This window comes from Triticum aestivum, chromosome 2A (genome assembly GCF_018294505.1).
Source record: "Triticum aestivum cultivar Chinese Spring chromosome 2A, IWGSC CS RefSeq v2.1, whole genome shotgun sequence".
NCBI lineage: Eukaryota > Viridiplantae > Streptophyta > Magnoliopsida > Poales > Poaceae > Triticum > Triticum aestivum.
The window spans coordinates 229,676,840-229,693,713 of NC_057797.1; positions in this window are offsets into that span (position 1 = coordinate 229,676,840).

Below are 16,874 nucleotides of genomic sequence, written 5' to 3' on the forward strand. Positions count from 1 at the left end.
TGTGTGCGAGAGAACCTTCTTTTCCTTTAAAAGAAAAAGAAAGAAGAGAAAATAATAATATGGAGCTCTTCGGCTCGTTACTGCTTACCGGATGTAGGTGCTGCACAAAGTGTCAGATAATCACATGCAAGAAAGGAACTAACGCATGAAATGGACAAGCTGTGTGGAGCACATGGGGTTTTACTTATGCACGGGATCTGCGCCCGACTTTGTACAAAGGATTACATGCAACAGCGGCAAGACTTGTACAAAAGGTGGTTGCCGGAACGGGTTCCGGCAACCGCGCCTTATGGGAAAAACTTACGAAGATGTTCTATGTTCCAGGAGTTGCACACCGGAATGCCATCTTCGGTCTCAAGGCGGACAGCGCCAGGCCTTGTGACTCGTCTCACCTGATAAGGGCCTTCCCACTTTGGCGTCAACTTGTTGGAATTCTTGGCGGACTGAACGCTCCGAAGAACAAGGTCGCCTTCCTCGAAGCTTCTGGCTTTAACTTTGCCGCTATGATAGCAGCGCAAAGCTTGCTGGTATCGAGCAGCTCGTACAGCAGCCTGAAGACGATCTTCCTCAAGGAGCAGCGCGTCGTCTTGCCGCAGCTGTTCTTGCTCAAGCTCATCATAAGCGAGCACTCGAGGTGATCCGTATACGAGTTCCGTGGGGAGAACTGCCTCTGCTCCATAGACTAGAGCGAAAGGTGTCTGGCCAGTGGCTCGATTTGGCGTTGTTGTGATCGACCAAAGAACCACCGGCAGCTCCTCGATCCAGTTCCTTCCGCACCTGTGCAGCCTGTCGAAAGTTCTGGTCTTGAGCCCGCGCAGCACTTCAGCATTTGCCCTCTCTGCTTGACCGTTGCTTCTCGGTTGAGCAACAGAAGCGAAGCAGACCTTGGCGCCAAGGTCTTGGACGTACTGCATGAAGGTGCGGCTCGTGAATTGCATGCCGTTGTCGGTGATGATCCTGTTAGGGATCCTGAAACGGCAAACAATCGACCTGAAGAACTTGACTGCTGACTGTGCTGTCACCTTCCTCACTGGCTGCACTTCCGGCCACTTTGTGAACTTGTCGATTGCGATGTACAAGTACTCAAAGCCCTCGACAGCTCGGGGGAAGGGGCCGAGGATATCGAGCCCCTAGACCGAAAATGGCCAGGATAAAGGGATCGTCTGGAGAGCTTGAGCTGGCTGGTGTATCTGTTTGGAGTGGAACTGGCATGCTTCACACTTGGTTACTTGTGCAGTTGCATCCTGGAGGGCTGTCGGCCAAAAGAAACCTTGCCGGAAAGCTTTGCCGGCAAGTGCTCTTGCGCCAATGTGGTGGCCACATATGCCTCCATGTATCTCCGCCAACAGCTTTTGTCCATCTTCCCGGCGAATACACTTCAATTTCACACCGTTGAGTCTTCTTCTGTACAGTATGCTATCGACAAACTGGTACATACTTGACTGCTGGGCTACTCTTTCCGCTTCTTCTTGTTCTTCGGGAAGTTCTCCTGTCTGAAGGAAATGGACAATCTGCTGTGCCCATGCTGGAGCTTGTGGCTCGACAACAAGGACTAAAGGCATATCTGCTGCTGCGGGAACATCTGCTTTTACGGCAAGGACTTGCGGCCCTGCCGGAGCTTGATGTTCCCCGGCAAGTTTGCCGGAGCAAAACTTGTCGGGAGCGTCTGCTTCAACGGAACAAACCATTAGGCTTGCCAGAGCAGACTGCCCCTCAGCTTCCTTGGTGTTGATCTTGGGGACTTTCTTGGCGGCGGCTTCGGGGAGCTCTGCTGGAAAGTAGTCACCAGAAACCAACTTCCTCTTCTTGCTTTGTCCAATTGATGGTGTTACGGATGGTTGAGTCAACTTAAGCACAAAGATCCCTAGTTCCACAGGTAACTTTAGTGCGGCACACTTTGACAGGCCATCAGCAATATCATTCTGAGCTCTTGGGATATGCTCCATTTGTAGGCCGTCAAAGTGCTCTTCTAGCTTCCTCACTTCATCAACATACGCTTCCATCAACGGACTCTGGTAGTTCTTGTTTACTTGTCGGACGACAAGCTGTGAGTCACCCCTAACAATGAGCTTCTTGATCCCAAGGTCTGCTGCGATTCTGAGACCGGCAAGCAATCCTTCATACTCTGCAGTATTGTTGGTTGCTTGCTCTTTGGGAAAGTGCATTTGGACTACGTACTTGAGGTGCTCTCCGGTGGGTGCGACAAGCAGCACGCCTGCACCGGCGCCTTGCAGCGAGAAGGCACCATCAAAGTACATCAGCCACTCTTTGTTTGCCTCTTTGACGGGGATGCTCGTTTCTGGAATTTCTTCATCTGGGGTTGGCGTCCACTCTGCTATGAACTCTGCCAATGCTCTGCTTTGGATAGTTGAGGTGCTCTCAAACTTGAGGCCAAAGCTTGACAGTTCCAGCGCTCACTCGACAATCCTGCCTGTCGCTTCTGGATTTTGCAGTATCCTCTTCAGCGGAAAGCGAGTGACGACTGTGATCTCATGTGCTTGGAAGTAATGGCGCAGCTTTCTCGAGGCCATGAGGAGGCCGAAAAGCAACTTCTGCACACCAGAGTACCTTGATCTAGCCCCCTGCAGAAGAGAACTGACAAAGTAAACTGGGCGCTGCACCATTCCCCTTGGCATCTTATCATGTTCCTGCGCAAACCCATGTTTGTCGGGACCAGAGCTTGTCGGCGAAGCCCCCTGCTTGTCGCTGGATGGATCTGCCGTGGTTGCTGGCTCATCATCCGCCTCCCTCTCTGCCACTAACGCAGCACTAACCACTTGATTGGTTGCCGCTATATACAGCAGCAACTTCTCTTGCGGCTTAGGTGCGACAAGCGTTGGAGTGGAGGACAGGTATCTCTTCAAGTCCTGCAGCGCAGCCTCCGCTTCCGGAGTCCATTTCATTGGACCTGCCTTTTTCAAAATTTTGAAAAATGGCAGGGCGCGCTCAGCAGATCTAGAGATAAACCTGCTGAGAGCAGCCACGCAACCGGCAAGCCTTCGTACATCCTTGACGCGCTTTCGTGCTTCGATCTGCTCGATGGCTTTGCTCTTGTTGGGATTGGCTTCAATTCCCCGCTGAGACACGAAGAACCCGAGAAGCTTGCCGGAAGGGACTCCAAACACACACTTCTCGGGGTTAAGCTTGAGGTTGATCTTGCGCAGATTTGCAAATGTCTCGTCTAAATCTTGAATCAGGGTCGCCTTGTTCTTGCTCTTGACCACTATGTCATCCATGTAAGCTTCCACATTTCTGTGTATTTGCGGCTCAAAAGCATGGTGGACTACCCTTGCGAATGTTGAACCAGCATTCTTCAAACCGAAAGGCATCCGTACGAAGCAGTACGTGCCACACGGGGTGATAAATGCGGTTTTCTCTTCATCTTCTTCTGCCATGAAGATCTGATGGTATCCTGAGTATGCATCAAGAAATGAAAGCAAATCACATCCGGCTGTGGAGTCAACAATCTGGTCAATACGCGGCAAGGGAAATGGGTCTTTGGGACAAGCTTTATTAACATCAGTGAAGTCAATACAAAGTCTCCATTTCCCGTTAGCTTTGCGCACAACAACAGGATTGGCCAACCACGTGGGATGGAGTACTCCTCTGACAAGGCCTGCTGCTTCCAACTTCTTGATTTCTTCTGCGATGAATTCTTGGCGCTCTACTGCCTGCTTCTTGACTCTCTGCTTGACGGGCCGCGCATGAGGACAGACGGCAAGGTGGTGCTCAATTACTTTCCTGGGAACACCGGGGATATCAGACGGTTGCCACACAAACACGTCAACATTCGCCCGCAGGAAAGCAACGAGCGCGCTTTCCTATTTGGGGTCAAGAGTGGCGCTGATGGTGAAGGTACCACCAGTGCCATCCTCCTTGGCGGACACCTTCTTAGTCTCAGGTGGAGCTGCCATTGCCTTCTTACACTTGCCGGTGGAGCTCGATGGTGCGTCCTCGATGGTAGCGCAGCACTCCGAAGAGGTGCGCTTGCCGGAGTGGGCATCAGAGCTCTTGCCGGACTTGGTCTTCTTCTTCCCCCCGGGAGCTTCAGCGGCAAGTGTTCTGCGTTCTGCTGCGGCTGCTGCTTCCCGGTAGATCTTGTCGGCACAGATAAGAGCATCCTTCTTGTCGCCAGGGACAGAGATGACACTTATTGGGCCTGGCATTTTCAGTATGTTGTACGCATAGTGAGAGGCTGCCATGAACTTGGCGAGTGCCGGACGGCCAAGGGTTCCATTGTAAGGTAATGGAAAGTCGGCAACGTCAAACGTGACCCTCTCAGTCCTGAAGTTCAGCTCACTGCCAAATGTTATCGGCAACGTGATCTTTCCCTTTGGCTTGCTCCTTCCCGGGTTGATTCCTTGAAATGTGCCGGTCTCTTCAAGCTCGCTGTCAGGGATCTGGAGTTTCTGGAGCACCGCGGAGGAGATCAGGTTCAAGCCGGCCCCGCCGTCAACTAGCATCTTAGTGACCTTGAGGTTGCGAATTGTTGGTGAAACCAACATCGGCAAGCACCCGACCGCAGTTATGCGATCCGGGTGGTCCTCAATATTTAAGATGATAGGCGTGCCGGACCATTTCAGAGGCTTGCGTGACTCGATGGGTGGTTCTGCTGCATTAACTTCCCGCACCCACTGCTTGAGCTGGTGGTGCGAGGCATGCAGAGAAGCACCACTGTCAACGCACAGGACCTCTGTGGCTTTCTGGAACTCCTGCTCATCAGTCTCCTCATCATCCATATCTTCATCTTCGTTATCATCTTCATCCTTGTCGCGGCCACGGGGAGGTCTATCTCCTTGCCGCTGCTTGGCCTTGCCGCGGCGTCCTCCTCGGCCGGGACGTTTCTTGCCGGATCCACCAGCTCCTTCCTGGGCCTTCTCCTTGTCGCGCCGCTCGTATTCAGCTTTCTATTGCTCAACAAGCTGCTCGACTCTCTTACAGTTCTGAAGATCATGGCCCTTGGTGGAGTGAATCTTGCAATACTGCTTGTTGGTGCCGTCCTGCTTGTCGGCGACCACCACCTCCGCGGCAACCTCCTTGCCGGAGTCACCAGCTTTGGCTTCCTTGGCGCCACCCCCGTTGCCGGACTGCTCAACAACTAGCACTTCTTTGCCTTTCCTCCTTCTGTTGTTCCGCCGCCGGTTTTTCCTTGTTGGGGCAGCATCTTCACTGTCAGATCCCCCCGCTCCTATATTTTCTCCGGGGAGTCTCCTCCCTTCCTCAGCACGCGCACACTTGTCGGCCAGTGCATATAACTCACTGACGTCTCTGATCTTGCACATCGCCATTTCCTCCCGCATCCTGCGGTTCCGCACGTTCTGATGGAACGCGCTGATCACCGCGGCAGGGTGGACGTCTGGGATGTTGTGCTGCACACTACTGAATCTCTGAATGTACTTGCGCAGGGGCTCTCCTTCCTTCTGGGCGAGCAGATGAAGAGCGCTCTCCTGGCCATGAGGCTTGTGTCCTCCTGTAAAGGCGCCGACAAACTGATGGCACAGATCAGCCCAAGAGGATATGGAGTTGTCCGGCAAGTGCATGAGTCAGGATCTGACATTGGGCTTGAGCACCAGCGGGAAGTAGTTGGCAAGGATCTTGTCATCTCGTCCCCCGGCAGCTTGCACCGCAATGGTGTAGATGCTGAGGAACTCTGACGGATGCGTCTTGCCGTCGTACTTCTCCGATACGTCTGGCTTGAAGTTCTTTGTGCTGGGCCACTGGACTTGCCGCAGCTCACGAGTGAACGCAGGACAACCTACCGCGTACGGCAGATCGCCTGGTTCCCCTGGCGCATGCATGTCAACAGAGGGCCCAGCGCGCTTGTCAGATTGACGTCGCGCTTCTCTTTGGCGCTCGATGTGGGTTCGAGCGTCTTCTTGTTGTCGATCATGAAGAACTTGGCGCTGATCGCGACGAGCTCGTGGATCCGACGATGCAGTGGAGTCGCTGTCGAGGTGGATCCGGCGAGTCGACGATCTTGGCCTTCGGGGCGGTGATTGCATGGTAGTTGCACCTCCGCCCATTTCGTCTCCACCGGCTTGCGTCCGGCGGTCCTACTGCGACGGCGACGCGCTCGGCCACCATGGAGTGTCGCCGTTGGCGTAGCCGATGAGACTCTAAATGGTGGCTCTCCATTCGTCGATCTTGTCCGACGTCGGAGGGTAATCTAGGAGAAGTTGAGCTCGCGCCAAAGCTTCTGCTGGGGTGGTGGGTGGCAGTGGCCGACGGCGCGTGGAGCGGGACGTGCTCGAACTTCTAACTATGTTAGAAGGAGCAGTATCCCGTCCAGGCGACCGTGCCCCGCTCGTGCCAGCACGCTGGCGTGCATGCTGGTCTTGAGCGCCCCGATATCCACCAGCTTGGTCTTGGGCTATCATGCGTATGGCACTGCTAGTGCCATGACGCTGTTGATCTTGCGCCTCCTGAGAGTGGCGTGGAACATATACAGTCGCTGAGGTTTGTGCAGCCTTGCTCTTGGACCTGGCGGCATCATGAGCTTCCTCGTCGACGTCCTTTCTTCCGCCGGTGTCCATCCCACCACTCGTTTGCTCCAACGGTGGCGGAAGTGACGTGGATGGAGCGGCTGCCGCCGAAGTCTTCTTCTTCGGTGGCATGTTGATGAAGGGAATAAAGATCTAGCTCGTGTGAACGCCGGATCTGGTTCACGCAATCTCGACACCCCCTATGGGGCCGGCGGACCGGGCCCCTTTCGGTTCGGCGGGGGCGGAGGTCGCACGAAGAGCAGATCGAGGCGAGGCACACGAGCAGTTTACCCAGCTTCGGAGCTCTCCGGAGAGATAACACTCCTACTGTTGCTTGTCTGGTTGTATTATCTGGTGTTCTTGCTCTCGAGCGAGAGAGTGTGATGTTTTCTGGGCTACGAATGAATCGAAGCAAACTGCCCGAGGCTCCGAACCTCCGAAAACCGAACCTCCCCTACGTTGCGCATGGGCCTCCTTTTATACACTAAAGGGGTCACCGACAGGTGGCAACGAAGAGGAGGGTAAAAGCGTAAAAAGCGAGGTAGTTGATACAGTTGCTTGTACAGTGCACCCTACCTAACCCTGACGGCAGGGGACAAGGGCATTAAATGCCTGTCTAAGTCGCCCGAACAGTGCAGAAAAGGACCGTTAGGGGCGCCACCGTTCGCCATGATGGCGATCTTGTCAGCTTCGCATGCCACTGCGTACCGCTGGCTGCACAGCCTCCCGCCACGCGCGCCCGGAGAGGCCCCCAGAGCGACACGTTGGTGGATGCACTGGAGCGTGGGCGCAGAGTGGCCGCCTGCCGCGGCAAGCGCCTTGCCGCTGTTGTTATCTCGCCGGGTCCAGAAGCTCGTCGCTCACCGGGCCTCGGGGTACCTTGTTTAGTCTTCCCGGCAAGCTCCTCTTGCCGGGGCCTTGTTGCCTTGCCGGAGCACGTGGCGCGTCATGGCAAGTTCCTTGGAGCGCCTTGGTTGGCCTTCCAGGCAAGCTCCTCTTGTCGGGGTCTTGTCTCCTTAGCTTAAATACTTTGTTCTTGGATGGCTCCAAGGGAACCTTGGGGGATCTTGGCGTTCGCCCGGCAAGCCTTTGCCGCGGGGTGCTGCAACTGCCCGTGCACAAGTTCGGGGTACTAGGGTACCCCTATTCTAGTACACCGACAGGAGCCCCCAGGCCTGGGCCAGACACGGTGCCGAGCGCTGTTGGGCCAGGCCCAAGACAGGGCACGGGCACACGCGGGCTGGGCCACGCCAAATCTTGTTCCGTATCCACCGCGCTCTCCCATAACGGCACGCGTTGAATGCGGCATCGTGGGAGAGATCGTGGGTGGTTGTTTAAGCGGAAGGCCGAAACGTCCGCCCCGTCCCTCTTTATAAGCAGAGGAAACAAAGGCAGTTCGTTCCCCCTCGCTGGTTGCTGCTACTCCTTCTTCACAAACTCCGCCGCTCCCCCCTTCTTCTCGAAGCCGAGAGAGCAGCGCTCCGCCCCCCCCATTGCCACCAGCATCACCATGCCGTCGACCTTCCCCACCACCTCCGCCATGGCCCCGAAAGCCGACAAGGGAAAGGGCGTGAAGTCGGCCGAGGCGCAGCGGCTCGCGGCGCTGCGGAAGGAGCGGGCGATCTTCACCCCCCAGCTCGGTGTGCAGGAGCTGAGGGAGTACTTCTACCTCTTTTGGGCGACGGAGACGCGTGCGCATCCGCGCACGAGGGTACTCCCGGCCGCTGCCTCGGAGTCGGCTCCAAATGGGTACCCGTTCTTCCCGCTATTCTTCTATTGCGGGTATCCACGAACACCTATGGGGCCAGCGGACCGGGCCCCTTTCGGTTCGGCGGGGGGCGGAGGTCGCATGAAGAGCAGATCGAGGCGAGGCACACGAGCAGTTTACCCAGCTTCGGAGCTCTCCGGAGAGATAACACTCCTACTGCTGCTTGTCTGGTTGTATTATCTGGTGTTCTTGCTCTCGAGTGAGAGAGTGTGATGTTTTCTGGGCTACGAATGAATCGAAGCAAACTGCCCGAGGCTCCGAACCTCTGAAAACCGAACCTCCCCTACGTTGCGCATGGGCCTCCTTTTATACGGTAAAGGGGTCACCGACAGGTGGCAACGCAGAGGAGCGTAAAAATGTAAAAAGCGAGGTAGTTGATACAGTTGCTTGTACAGTGCACCCTACCTAACCCTGATGGTAGGGGACAAGGGCATTAAATGCCCGTCTGAGTCACCCGAACAGTGCAGAAAAGGACCATTAGGGGCGCCACCGTTCGCCACGATGGCGATCTTGTCAGCTTCGCATGCCACTGCGCACCGCTGGCTGCACAGCCTCCCGCCAAGCGCGCCCGGAGAGGCCCCCAGAGCGACACGTTGGTGGATGCGCTGGAGCGTGGGCGCAGAGTGGCCGCCTGCCGCGGCAAGCGCCTTGCCGCTGTTGTTATCTCGCCGGGTCCAGAAGCTCGTCGCTCACCGGGCCTCGGGGTAACTTGTTTAGTCTTCCCGGCAAGCTCCTCTTGACAGGGCCTTGTTGCCTTGCCGGAGCACGTGGCGCGTCGCGACAAGTTCCTTGGAGCGCCTTGGTTGGCCTTCCCGGCAAGCTCCTCTTGCCGGGGTCTTGTCTCCTTAGCTTAAATACTTTGTTCTTGGATGGCTCCAAGGGAACCTTGGGGGATCTTGGCGTTCGCCCGGCAAGCCTTTGCCGCGGGGTGCTGCAACTGCCCGTGCACAAGTTCGGGGTACTAGGGTACCCCTATTCTAGTACACCGACACACACCGACCCATCATTATTCCACACTTGCTATTTATAATATTTAGTAATATATTCTAACTTTATGATAACAACACCTACTTTTATATTTTATCTCTCCGATACCATACAAAGTTATCCTTTTCATACCCACAACGTAGTTTTATTTCTCACTGCTAGTTGGAAGCAAAAGTTTGGTGTACGTAGAGTCGTATCAGTGGAAGATAGGGCTTGAGAGAATATTGATCTTAGCTTTAGCTCCTTGTGGGTTCGACACTCCATACTTATCACTTCCACCGGTGGAAATTGCTATGATGATTCCCTGCACTTGGGGATTATCAAGCTCTTTTCTGGCGCCGTTGCCGGGGAGCAATAGCGTGGGGTTGATATTCTCGTGTGTGCTTGTTTGCTTTCTTCACTAAGTAGATTTTGTTTTTCCTTTTTTGTTCCTGTTTAGTTGTGGGTGAAACATACAAAAACATTTAAAAGAATGAAAATACAAAAAAATTACTTGCCTCTCATGCCTAAAAAGTTTTTCAAAAAGAGAAGTGATTGGGAAGTTATGCATTGAAGAAGTGAGGGTCGACCTTGAGCACTCGTGTTCATGCTCAGAGAAACAATGTAGAATTTTTCATGGAAGTTTCTCTGTAAATAATTATCCCCTTATATATATATCCTTTGTATTATAAAAATAATGTGCCAAGCTTTGGTTTTAGGATGATTAGATTGCTTCTTTACTATGTCCAGAACAATAACAGAAACTTTGGCTGTAGAGCGTGATTTTACATTTTTTACTGGAAAGTCAAATGGGTCCAAAACTTCTTGAACATTACTTCTGTACAAATTGTTAAAAGTTTGAAATTTATTTCATAATTTTTGGAGTTACATAAGCTTACTAAACCTCCAGATTACTACAGACTGTCCTGTTTTAGACAGATTCTGTTTTTCGTGTGTTGTTTGCTTATTTTGATGCATTTATGGCTAGTATCGGAGGGTACGAACCATGGAGAAGTTGGAATAAAGTGGATATAGTTCTAATATGAAATTGTAATGAGTTTGAAACAGTACCCAAAGGTAGTGATTTGCTTTATTATACGAACGGACCTCATAAAGTTTTTGTTAAAGTTTTGTGTGGGTGAAGTGTTCGAAGAACGAAGAGTTACCGATGTGAGAAGAATAAAGAGAGGCAATAGCTCAAGCTTTGGGATTCCAAAGGCACCCCAAGTAAATATTTTAAGGATACTCAAGCATCTAAGCTTGGGGATGCCCCGGTTGGCATCCCATCTTTCTTCTTCAACAGTTATCGGTATACCTTGGTTTTTGTTTTGTTCACATGATTTGTGTCCTTTATGTTTTTTGTTTTTCCATTAAGAACCATGCTAGTATGACATAGCCCTTCATTGGTTTATAGAATGCTTCATGTGCTTCACTTATATCTTTTAAGTATGATCTTATAGAATTGCTCTTTGTGCTTCACTTAAATCTTTTGAGTATGGTTTTATAGAATGCTTCGTGTGCTTCGAGCTTGGATATTGGTTAGTCTATATTAATTGTAGAATGCTCCATGAACTTCACTTATATCTTTTGGAGTATGAATGATACTATAATCTAAAGTGGATCTGGAAAAGTGTCAATTTTAGTTAGTAATGATTCCACTATTCCGAATGAGAAGAATTTTGCTTATGTGGACAGTAGTAAAATTTCTATGCTCGTAGATCATGAAAAGAATGCTTTATGTGATGGTAATATTGTTGAACTCATTCATGATGCTACTGAAAATTATTATGAGGGAGGAATACATGCTTGTAGGAGTTGCAATAATATCAAGTTTCCTCTCTATATGCTTAAGTTTTGAAGTTATACTTGTTTTGCCTTCCTATGCTAGTTGATTCTTGTTCCCATGAATTGTGTGCTCACAAAATCCCTAGGCATAGGAAGTGGGTTATATTTAAATATGCTACTTATATTCTTCATGATGCTCTCTTTATGTTTCAATTCTTATCTTTTATGTGAGCATCATTGAAATCATCTTCCCTAGCTAAAAGGCATTAAAGAAAAGCGCTTGTTGGGAGACAACCCAATACTTAACCTTAATGCTTTTGTGTGCTGTCATGATTAAGATACTATATTAATCATGTATTATAGCTTTTGTTTCAATAAAGTTCCAAGTAAGACCTTTGGGAAGAATTGGGTGAAAGTTAATGTGATCTTGCTATAAAAACAAAAACTTTGCACTCACGAGATTAGCTGCCTTTTTTACAGAAGAGTGCGATTGAGTTGATCCTTTTTGCAGAAGATTAATATACATATTCCTCACGTCTACCAATTTATTTCATAATTTTTTGAGTAGCAGAAGTATGGTTAGTGTTCAGACCATTACAGTCTGTTCTGTTTCTGACAGATTCATTGCATAGTTTGCTTGTTTTCTAGTTTCTATGGCTTATATTTCTCAATATAAATTGTAGAAATGATATGGTACAGTAGGCATTGTGTGAAAACAATTATGAGCCTTGTCTTTGACAGTACCAAAGTGAATGGTTTACTCTTTATCATACCAACCTATCTCACGAAGTTTCGTTAAGTTTTGTGTGACTGAAGTTTTCAAGCTTTGGGTGAGATATCAATATGAGGAGAATAAGGAGTGGAAATACCCTAAGCTTGGGTATGCACAAGGCACCCCAAGGTAATATTTAAGGAAGACTCAAGCGCCTAAGCTTGGGGATGCCCCGGAAGGCATCCCTTCTTTCGTCTTCAAAATTATCGATATACCTTACTCGGAGCTATATTTTTATTCGTCACATGATATGTGTTTTGCTTGGAGCGTATTTTCAATTTTACTTGATGTTTGAATAAAATCATTGGATCTGAAATCTTAAATGAAAAAGAATCCTCCCATGGCTAGTCAATTATTTGACTACTTAGTGTCCTTCACTTATATCTTTTGGAGTAGTTTGTCATTTACTCACGTGCTTCACGTATATCCTATGAGTAAATGGTTGAATAATTGAATATCATAAACCTGAATTTATTTATGTTTCATATGCTTATACCATGGGGAGTAATGACTTCACACATAATAAGTATAGGTAGTAAACTTACTGGAAGTTAGCAAACGTGAATTGGTCACTTGAACAATTCATGAAAGAATATTGAAGGAAGAGAGATTTCACATATAAACATACTATCTTGGACATCTTTTGTAATTGTGATCACTCATTAAAATATGACATGCTAAAATGTTGATGTCGGACAAGGAAGACAACGTAATGTGTTATGTTTTCTTATATCTGAAATAAAGTATATTGTCTTGGATCATCCAACATGTTGAGCTTGCTTTTCCCCCTCATGCTAGCCAAATTCACCAAGTAGAGATACTACTTGTGCTTCCAAACATTCCTTAACCCAGTTTTGCCATGAGAGTCCACCATACCTACCTATGGATTGAGTAAGATCCTTCAAGTAAGTTGTCATCGGTGCATGAAATAAAAAATTGCCCTCTAAATATGTATGATCTATTAATGTGGAGAAAATAAGCTTTATACGATCTTGTGATGTGGAAGAAATAAAAGCGACGGACTACATAATAAAGGTCCATATCACAAGTGGCTATATAAAGTGACTTTCTTTTGCATTAAGGTTTTGTGCATCCAACCATAAAAGCGCATGACAACCTCTGCTTCCCTCTGCGAAGGGCCTATCTTTTACTTATATCTTCTACCCTTATGCAAGAGTCATGGTGATCTTCACCTTTCCTTTTTACATTTTATCCTTTGGAAAGTACATTGTGTTGGAAAGATCCTGATATATATATCCAATTGGATGTAAGTTATCATGAACTATTATTGTTGACATTACCCTTGAAGTAAAAGGTTGGGAGGCGAATCTATAAGCCCCTATATTTCTCTGTGTCCGATTAAAACTTTGAACCCATAAATATCACGTGAGTGTTAGCAATTGTGAAAGATTAAATGATAGCTGAGTATGTGGAGTTTGCTAAATCAAAGCTGTGACATAGACCCTTCCTGAAAATAAGATGAATTGCAATTGTTTGATGACAGAGAATATAGTTTGTTAGTTTCAAGAAAGCTTATGATCTATACTTTAACATGTGAATAGCTTTATACTTGATCATGAAAAGCTTTATGAAAATGAGCTACTGTTATGATATATAATGATGCTAGAAAAAGTGATTGGAACTATCATTGATGAAACTTATGCACTTGCTAGCATTCACACTTCATAAATTATTTCTTTTATCATTTACCTACTCGAGGACAAGCAGGAATTAAGCTTGGGGATACTGATACGTCTCCAACATATCTATAATTTATGAAGTATTCATGCTATTATATTATCAACTTTGTATGTTTTATATGCATTTATATGCTATTTTATATGATTTTTGGGACTAACCTATTAACCTAGTGCCCAATGCCAGTTTCTATTTTTCCTTGTTTTTGAGGTTTACAGAAAAGGAATACCAAATGGAGTCCAATTGACGTGCCATTTTTTGAAGATTTTTTATGGACCAAAAGAAGACCCCGGAGTAAAAGAGTTGGGCCAGAAGAGTCTCGGGCCGTCCATGAGGGTGGGGGGCGCGCCCACCCCCCAGGCACGTGGGCCTACCTCGTGGATGACTCGGGCATCTCCTTGACGTGACACCGACACCAAAAATTCCTATAAATATAGAAACCTCCAGAAAATAACCTAGATTGGGAGTTTCGCCGCCAGAAGCCTCCGTAGCCACCGAAAACCAATCTAGGCCCTCTCTGGCACCCTGCTGGAGGGGACCATAATCACCGAAGGGCATGGAGGAGGATCCCGGAGGGGCCATCATCACCATGAAGGCCAAGGACCAGAGGGGGAACCTCTCCCCATCGAGGGGGAGGCCATGGAGGAGGAAGCACAAGGGGGAGAACCTCTCCTCCTCTGTCTCGGTGGCACCGGAGTGCCATCGGGAGGGGAATCATCGCCGCGGTGATCGTCTTCATCAACATCACCATCCTCATCTCTTTTATGCGGTCCACTCTCCCGCACCCCGCTGTAATCCCTACTTGAACATGGTGCTTTATGCCACATATTATGATCCAATGATGTGTTGCCATCCTATGATGTTTTGAGTAGATATCCTTTGTCTTTGGGTTGATTGATGATCTAGATTGACATGGGTTCTATGTTTTCTATTGGTGTTGTCCTATTGTTCCCTCCGTGTCACGCAAGCATGAGGGATTCCCATTGTAGGGTGTTGCAATACGTTCATGATTCGCTTATAGTGGGTTGTTTGAGTGACAGAAGCATAAACCTGAGTAAGGGGTTTGTTGCGTATGTGATAAAGGGACTTGATGCTCTCTCTCCTGGAACCGTAAGACAAACGCATTTAATGTGCTGCCGATGTGCCCTTCTTACTTTATCGGGGGCGGCATGGAAGCTCGTCCCAGCTGTCGCCGCCTCGCCTGGCTTTGGCGCGCGTCCGAACTGACGAGGCGTGTAGTGCCATGTTGGCTGGCTGCTGAGTTGGTGCGGTGGCTGAATCTTCACGAAGATCTGCATGCCACCACACAGGTGCTTGCCGAGTCGGCCTAGAGGCCGCACATCACCATGCCGGCGCCTGCCTAGTTGGTGGGCTGGCAGCTGCATGGGAACGGTGGTGGAGTCTTGGCAGACGCGGGCCTGGCTGCGGCCCTGCAGATGTTTTTAGCAAGAGTCTTGCCGGGGCCCCGGCAAGTGTCTTGCCATGGCATCTTGGTTGTCCCTGGCAAGGGTCTTGCCAGGGGTCTCGTGGGTATCCTTGGTAAGGATCCTGCCGAGGATCATCGTCTTCGGGTCATCATCTATGTCAGGACCCCGATCCTAAGAGACACCGATCTAGCATGTAACACTTCATATCACTTTGCGGCCTCACGCACGGTATTCCCACGGGTGCCACCTTACCTGGCCCGGGACCGTTTGCGCCTTTTGGCTCACGTATATGATAGTGTCGCTAGCATCCATATGACAGAGAACCCGGGCCGACATGACTAGTCGTGAACCCAAAGTGGCACTAACTTACAGGGACAGGCATACATGAACCAACCTCGAGCATGTCGGTCAATAGCGTATGAATCCGGGCTGTAGCACTTGGCTAACAGGACTCTGGGAACCCAGGCTGTAGCAGGCTAGACAGGACTCCGGATGTCACCGTGTGACATTTCCCCGAAGGGATAGACACAGGAATGAAGTGAATCACATGCCGGCCAGTCAAGTGTTCCGGAGCAGTAGTGCTAGGCTAGCAGGACTCCGGTGAACCGGGTTGTAGCGGAGATGAATCGTGATAGGAGATTCATGGGTCTCCTTAAGGATCAGTTGTTGCATCTGTTGACATTTGGGAACCACCAAACGGTTTCCAAAGTAAACAACACCTCGTTCATCCATAGAGAAACAGCCAGCAACTCCCTTGGAAATATTTTTCTTGATCCGGAAGATTCCCGTATCATGCTTCTGAGCCTCTATGATCTGATCCGTAAGGGTAGGTTTCGCCACCAAGGTAGAAAGGGAGCCATGAGGATCTATGTGAAGGTTAAGCTTATAGAATTCCTCATGGAGGGGTGGTTGACATTGTTGCAACATGAGGTTGTTGCAATAGGATTTACGACTTAAAGCATCAACCATGACATTGGCTTTTCCTGGGGTGTAGGTGATTCCTAAGTCGTAATCAGAGCTCAACTTCAACCAACGTCTCTATCTGAGATTCAGATCCGGTTGGGTGAAGATATACTTGAGACTCTGATGGTCAGCGTAGATTTCGCAACGGTTACCAAGAAGGTAATGTCGCCAAGTCTTCAGTGCATAGACTATGGCTGCAAGCTCTAGATCATGTGTAGGATAATTTTCCTCATGTGGATGCAACTGTCGAGATGCATAGGCAATCACATGACGATCCTGGATAAGAATGCAACCTAGTCCTAGACGCGAAGCATCGCAATAGATAACAAAGTCTTTAGTGAAATCTGGTGGCACGAGTATGGGCGCATAAGTCAGGTGTCTTTTCAGTTCCTGAAAACTGTGCTCACACTGTGGGGTCCACTCAAACCTTTTATCTTTCTTGAGAAGCTCCGTGAGGGGTTTGTCCACTTTGGAGAAGTTTTCAACGAAGCAGCGACAATAACTGGCTAGACCAAGGAAACTCCTAACTTGTTTGACCGTTTTGGGTGGAGTCCAATTGAGAACGGCTTTAACTCTCTCAGGATTGACATCAATGCCCTTACCAGAGATCACGTGGCCTAGATAGGTCACTTCTGGCAACCAAAATTCACACTTGGAGAACTTGGCATAAAGGCGGTGCTCTCTGAGTTTTTCTAACACAAGTCTAAGATGTTCGGCATGCTCTTCCTCGTTCTTTGAGTAAATATGAATATCATCGAGATAAACCATGAAGAACTTATCTAAGTACTCCATAAAGATCGAGTTCATCAAGCGGGAGAAAGTAGCTGGAGCATTGGTTAGGCCGAAAGACATCACGGTGTACTCGTATTGACCATAACAAGTGACAAAGGCCATTTTGGGGATGTCCCCATTTCTGATTTTGATTTGGTGGTAGCCTAACCTCAAATCCATCTCGGAAAAGACTGAGGATCCAACGAGCTGATCATACAGGTCGTTGATCCTAGGGAGCGGAT